Source organism: Talpa occidentalis, unplaced genomic scaffold (assembly GCF_014898055.3).
Source record: "Talpa occidentalis isolate TD23 unplaced genomic scaffold, MPIMG_talOcc4v2.1 talOcc4.2, whole genome shotgun sequence".
Classification (NCBI taxonomy): domain Eukaryota; kingdom Metazoa; phylum Chordata; class Mammalia; order Eulipotyphla; family Talpidae; genus Talpa; species Talpa occidentalis.
In genome coordinates this window covers 35271894-35278546 of record NW_023602073.1, presented here as the reverse complement: position 1 = coordinate 35278546, position 6653 = coordinate 35271894, and the positions used below count along the sequence as shown (strand labels likewise).

Below are 6653 nucleotides of genomic sequence, written 5' to 3'. Positions count from 1 at the left end.
CTGTAAAAGATCCACTAATGACCCTGATTATTTTCATTAAATATCTACATTTCTTTAAGACACTTTGAACACACAATGGGTTATTAATATTATTTTAAATTAAATGAAAATATCTTTAAATTGTCTTTATTCTTCATGTAGTAAATACTGAGAACTATAACCTCCTAAACTTATACCGGGGTCCTGGCTAATTTTAAAACTGCAGAGATCTTGAAACAAAAAAGCTTGAAAAATCGCTGCCCCAGTCCCTGGCCTGGACTCAGGGAGGCAACAGTGTGACAAAGGCCTTGGAGCAGGAGAGGAGGGGGCGGCAAAGTCCCAGGTATCTGGTTTGGTTCTCAGGGTCTCAGCCCTGTGGGCTGTGCAGGGGGCAGGGAAGGTTACTGTTGGGGATTCTTCATCTCCCCACAGTTTCACATCTCCCACAACAGGTGTCGATCTCCTTTGAATACTGGTGACTTACCCCCAGTTCTCACTCCCCATTGCCTGGAGGGTCTCCAAAGACTCCAGCCAGCATCACAGCTGCAACCAGTGTGGACTCAGTCTCCCCTGACCCAAGAGCACCTGTCATGAGGCCCCCAACCCTCCTGCTGCTGCTTTCAGGGGCCCTGACAGAGACCTGGGCAGGTGAGTGTGGGCTCAGGAGCGAAAAGGTCTCATAGGAGAGAGGAACCCCGGCGGGGGGCTTAGGTCCCAGAAAAAGCAAGTCTCCCCCGCCTCTGACCCTGTTGTTCCCCTTGACCCCAACCTGCCCTGACCCCTTTGTCCCTCTCAGCCTCCTGCCGCCCCTCTGAGTCTCCAGCCTTCTCACCTGCTGCCCCATTTCAATCTCAGGAGCTCCCTCGCCCCCTCCCCTCCCGCCCCGTCTCCCCGGGACCCGCGGGGAGGAGGCTCAGCCCGGGTCTCCCCTCCCGCCCCCAGGCCCCACTCCCTGAGGTATTTCTACACCGCGATGTCCCGGCCCGGCCCCGGGCAGCCCCGCTACATGGAGGTGGGCTCCGTGGACGACACGCAGTTCGTGCGGTTCGACAGCGACGCGGCGGGGCCGAGGATGGAGCCGCGGGCGCCCTGGATGGCGCAGGAGGGGCCGGGGTACTGGGAGGGGGAGACGCGGAGAGCGAAGACCAACGCGCAGATGTTCCGAGGCAGCCTGAACAACCTGCGCGGCTACTACAACCAGAGCGCGGCCGGTGAGCGGGGCGGGCCCGGGGCGCTCACGACCCCACCCCCGCGGGCGGGCGGGGACCCCAGACCCCGGGCCCGAGCGTCCCCCGAGGCAGGGGGACCCTCCGGACCCTCGACCCGGGACGAGCCCCGGGACGTTCCCCGCGAGGTTCCCGCGTCAGTTTCGGTTTATTGCCGGCGGGAGGGGGCGCGGGCGGGGTGACGCGGGGTGACGGGCGGGGACAGGCTCTCACACCCTCCAGTGATGTCTGGCTGCGACGTGGGGCCCGACGGGCGCCTCCTCCGCGGGTACAGTCAGTTCGCCTACGACGGCGCCGATTACCTGGCCCTGAACGGGGACCTGCGCTCCTGGACCGCGGCGGACACGGCCGCTCAGATCACCCGGCGCAAGTGGGAGGCTGAGGGAGTGGCGGAGCACTTCAGGAACTACCTGGAGGACACGTGCGTGGAGTCGCTGCGCAGGTACCTGGAGCTCGGGAAGGAGACGCTGCAGCGCTCAGGTAAGAGGGGCCGCGAGGTCTCCAAACCCCCCTCAGGTGGCACCCAAGGGGAGGGTGGAGTCAGGGTCACAGCAGCGCCCCCTCTCTGGTCAGGGGAAGGGGAGCCCCCTGGGTTTCCTGACTCCCCAGAGGACCCCACTTTTCCTCAGAAGTTTTCCTCTAAGCCTGAGGGGAGACCAGCCCTGAAATCACCCCTCACTGATCCTTTTGACCCAGCAGTCCTCTTGGGAACCATCAGTTTTTCTCTCAGGGTCTTGTTATTGGTCTGAGGACATTTTTCTGATCTGACTCTGCTTTTGTGAGTCCCCAGGTCAGGAGCACAAGTCTGTGCTCTCCTCCTTAGAGAACTGGGTCCTCCTATCCAGAGTTGTCACCTTATTCTAGAACTTTCTAAGGAACAAGAGATTATCCGAGACTCCCCAGACCAGGCTGGTTTCTAGATTTTTGTGCTTCCTTTTTCCAAACCCACTGCCCTGTCCATTCTGAGGATGGTCACAGGGGGTTTTTCAGGGTCCATGAAAGAAAAACCCAGAGTGTGTAAGTTCTCACCCTTCTCCTCAGAGGCCCCAAAGACACAGGTGACCCGCCTCCCCACCTCTGACCAGAAGGTCACCCTGAGGTGCTGGGCCCTGGGCTTCTACCCTGCGGACATCACCCTGACCTGGCAACGAGATGGGAAAGACCTGACCCAGGAGATGGAGCTGGTGGAGACCAGGCCTGGGGGGGACGGAACCTTCCAGAAGTGGGCAGCTGTGGAGGTGCCTTCTGGAGAGGAGCAGAGATACACGTGCCATGTGCAGCATGAGGGGCTGCTGGAGCCCCGATTCCTGACTTGGGGTAAGGAGGGGGATGTGGGCATAGAGCTTCTCAGGGACATCAAGAATCCTTCTGGAGACCTTCAGAGGGTCAGGATGAGGCCTGGGGCTCAGGGTCTCCCCTTCCCTTCCAGATCCCTCTCTTCAGCTCCTCGACTCCGCTGTGGACATCGTTGCTGGCCTGGTTCTCCTTGGAGCTGTGCTCACTGGAGTTGCACTGGTGCACCTGTGATGTGGAGGAGGAAGCGCTCAGATAGGGAAGGAAGTGGGGGGATCATGTCCACTGAGGGCTTTGAGGCCACAGGTAGAACTAGCCCTACCTGGTAATGGGAAGTACCATTGTGAGAGCAGCATGAGCACAGTGCAGGTTCTCTATGACCCGAGCTGATGGGTGAAGAAGGAGTCCTGGAGCCCTCGGTGGCTTTTTCAGGCTTTTATTGAGTTTACCAGGTACAGGGAAGGCAGGGGTGCGGGATGGTGGGGTCAGGAGACTGATAGGCACTGGCAGGCCTCCCAGCCCCCAGCAAGTCTTCACTCTTTCTGGACTGTCCTGCGTTTTCTCGTGGCCTCTGCTTCTCTGCTGGTGCTGCTCTCTCGCTTGTCCTCCTTCTGGTGGTTCTGCTGTTCCCCTGGTGTTCCCGTGATGCCACCCTTATGGGCTGCACTCTCAGCCCAGGTGTATCCCACCTATGCATGCCCACACCCTACTCCAGGTGCCCACCATCAGGCATGCGTTTAATCTAATGGTGGGAAGGCGAAAAGCTTGATATGGATTTTACTTACTGTAGGGTCAAGAACAGTGCATGGAGCAGGTTTCCTGATCCAGCAGACCGGGTAAAGGAGGAGTCAGAGTCCTCAGTGGTTTTGCAGGTTTTTATTGGGGTTCAGCGGGTACATGGCAGGCAGGGGTGCTGGGAGGCTGGCAGTCCTCCCAGCCCCCAGCAAATCTTCACTCTATCTGGGCTCTCTGGCATTCTCTGCTTCGGGCTTCTTCTCTTTCGGCTTCTCTTCGGCTTCTGCTGCTTCTCGGCTTCTCTTTTGGCTTCTGCTGGCGTCCCCGTGATGCCGACCTTGAAAGCCCAGTCTCAGCCCAGGTGAATCCCATCTACCTATGCCCACACCCTATTCCAGGTGCCCGCCATCAGGCATGTGTTCAGGACCGCAGGGTTCCGTCATCTATCCTGATGGTGGGAGGGCAGAAAAGCCTGATACCTTTTACCTTACCCTACACTAATCCTCTTTTGTAAAGCATTTTTGAAAATGAGTCACATTGTTCCCCTTGATAATTCTGGTGCTGGGGCCCTGATTCCAGTAAATGGCAGAGGAGGGGAAGGTCCCTGCTGAGGGCAGACCCAGGAGGCAGTTGGTCTAGTGCCCTCTCATCTCCTTTCTTCATATTTCCTGATCCTGCCCTAAGTGTCCAGTCACAGTTCTGGAAACTTCCCTGTGTTCCAGACTTGGGGATTTTGTTAGGGCTTCATAGCCTGACTCCTCCCTGGCCTCACATGATGCTCCCTCCCACAGGAGGAAAAGGAGGAAGCTACACTCAGGCTGCAGGTCAGTGTGTGAGATGGTCAGTGTGTGTAGGGTAAATGATTGTCAGGCTTTTCTTCCCTCTTGCCGTTAGGATTGATGATGGATCCCTGCAGTCCTGAATGCATGTCTGATGGCGGGCACCTGGAATAGGGTGTGGGCATACATAGGTGGGATTTAGCTGGGCTAACACAGGGCTTATAAGGGAGGCGTCCGGGAACAGAATCACCAGGAGAATGGCGTGGGCCATGCTACCCATGCTATCTGACAAGGTCCAGGCATGAGGAAAATTTCTGAAAAGAAAACTCCATAGCTGGCTCCTGCTACTTCCTTTCATTTGTTTGTGGCAGTTATTGAAACCATGGAAATTTTCTATAAGCTTCAGAATAAAACAATGTGTGCTGGCATCAATGCCAGTTTTGGTAATGCACACCTCAGTAATTTGAGAAATGAGCCTTCGAACACAATTGATAGTGAAACGGTTCCCAATAATTCTCCATGTCCTCCAATTTGTAATTCAGTTACCATGAGTAGCATTGAGTTCTTTAACAAGCCACCCTTGATAGAGCTGTTGGAACCAAGCCCGGCTAAAGTCCCCACTAGCGAAGGCCCTGAGGCACCCCGGGAGGCGAAATGGTCCAAGAAATACACCCCACATACTGTTCCCATGGTACCGGGACCCCTTGGTTCTATATAGAAAATAGGAAGCCGCCCTTGATCTTACAATGCCTGCTTAGCCTTGTTTTAGTTACGAGCTTGACCGCATTAATCACGTCGTGTGTAGCACCTGTTTCTATTTTCTGAATAACATACATCACCCAGGGAAATATGTAACCGAGTTAATGTAACCGAGTTAATCATAGACTGGGAAAATTAAAAAAGGACTGTGCACTGTTAATAATCATTAATAAATTCTGAACTCTGTAAAATAAAATCAATCATGATTGCATGATGTAATGATCAAATAATTTCTGATGTATAAATAAAGCTCCGCTGAGGTTATCAGTGGGAGATGTCAAGTGTCAGTGTCTCCTCACAAACTCATCTACCTCATCTCCCCCTCCCCTCATCCCTCCATTCTGCCGACACTGTCTCAACCTGTAGGGACCCTGCTGCCCTGGTCAGAGCTGGACTCCGGCACCCGCCTGGAGGGAGTGGGGCCCTGGAACTCCAGAATCAGCCCCCTGGTCCTCCAGGGGACACAGGCCTTGCTCTGCCCTCCTTTTGGCTTCCTGATCCCCCAGCATTGGGGAGTTAGGGAGGATGTTGTGGCTCAGGAAATGGGGGCCTCCTCCTAACCATCTGTCCTCTCCTCCTCTCTCTCCTTCATCAGCCTGAGTGTGCGTGTTTGAGTCACACCAGCCCTGCACGGACAGGAAAGGCCCAGAACCTAAGTGATTCCCTGGTCAGTTACAGCACCAGCCCCTCTGCAGTCCCACCAGGGGAGACAGAGACTCTCCCAGCCCCAGCCAGAGCCCATGTTACCCACACAGACCTTTCCCTCAGTGTCCCCCATACTACTCCTTCCCTGCCCAGTCCTCTCTGGTTCCCCTACAACTCCTTTTGGACCCCATCCCCTAGCCCCATTTTCATTCTCTGCTCCATTTCCAGGAACATCCCCATTTTTCTAGCCACACCCTGGGGGCTCTCCTCAGCCCTCCCCCCATTCAAGGATGGAGAATTTTTCTTTAAAGATTTGTTTATTTATGCACACAAGAACTGGAGTATAGGCCAGAGGTGTGGGGCGTGAGAGGATTCACCAGAGACAGAGTGAGGAACAGAACAGCAGATTGGCTGAAACACACTGCTGAGGGGAGCAGCTAGTGAGACAGTCGAGGTCTGCTGCACCATGTGGGTAGCTCCCTGGCGGGCTGGGAAATCGAACTCATGCTACAGAGACTGGATATCTCCACAGTGCTGTGCTTAACCCCGTGAACCACCAGGAAGGCCCATCAAGGATAAAGATGATTTAAATATATATTTTTTCCTTACATCGTGGGTCATCTTTCCACTTTTTTTGTTCCTATTAGGTGCAGCCCTTCCACCTTCCTTCCCATATCACCACCCAGCTCCTCCATGTCTCTCCCCAGCTCTGATCACTCCCGCACCCCCTCTGCTGCAAGATGTGGATGGATGGTCGCCCTCAGGCCTTGTCTTTTTCCTGGAACCTTGTCCTTTTCCTGGGCGAGGACCTGGGCTCCTGGGTAGAATTGAATGTTAATTCCCAGGAGGTGCTTTCACCCCTGGAAGCAGAAGCAGAAACAAAGTACAGAGACTCTGGAGTCCAAGGTTCCATCCGAGACTGAAGGAACATCTGTATTTGGGGAAATCTGCCCATAATCTGGGAATCAGCTGTTTTGACCTGGAAACCTGGTTTTGCCTTTTTGTCCATGGGACTAAGAAAATTTGGGGACTTCTGACCTGACACTGACTGGACTTGGGCGCCCCCTTGTGTGCAGATCCCTGTCCTGCCGCTGGGGGCCCAGGTTGCCTGGGGAGGGCCTGGCTGAGCAGGAGAAAGGGCGGCTCTGGGCTCCTGTGCTCAGCCCTGTGGCCACACGGGGGCGCTGCCGAGCTGCTCCGGATTCTGGTGAAGCTGCCAGGTCGGGGCGGGTTCTCA

At 55.3% G+C, this 6653-nt stretch overlaps 1 pseudogene; it reads left to right on the top strand.

Annotated features, from left to right (window-relative positions):
- Window positions 1-205: 205 nt before the first annotated feature.
- On the top strand, window positions 206-5074 carry LOC119252030 (popy Class I histocompatibility antigen, A-1 alpha chain-like; annotated as a pseudogene).
- The last annotated feature ends 1579 nt before the right edge of the window (window positions 5075-6653 follow it).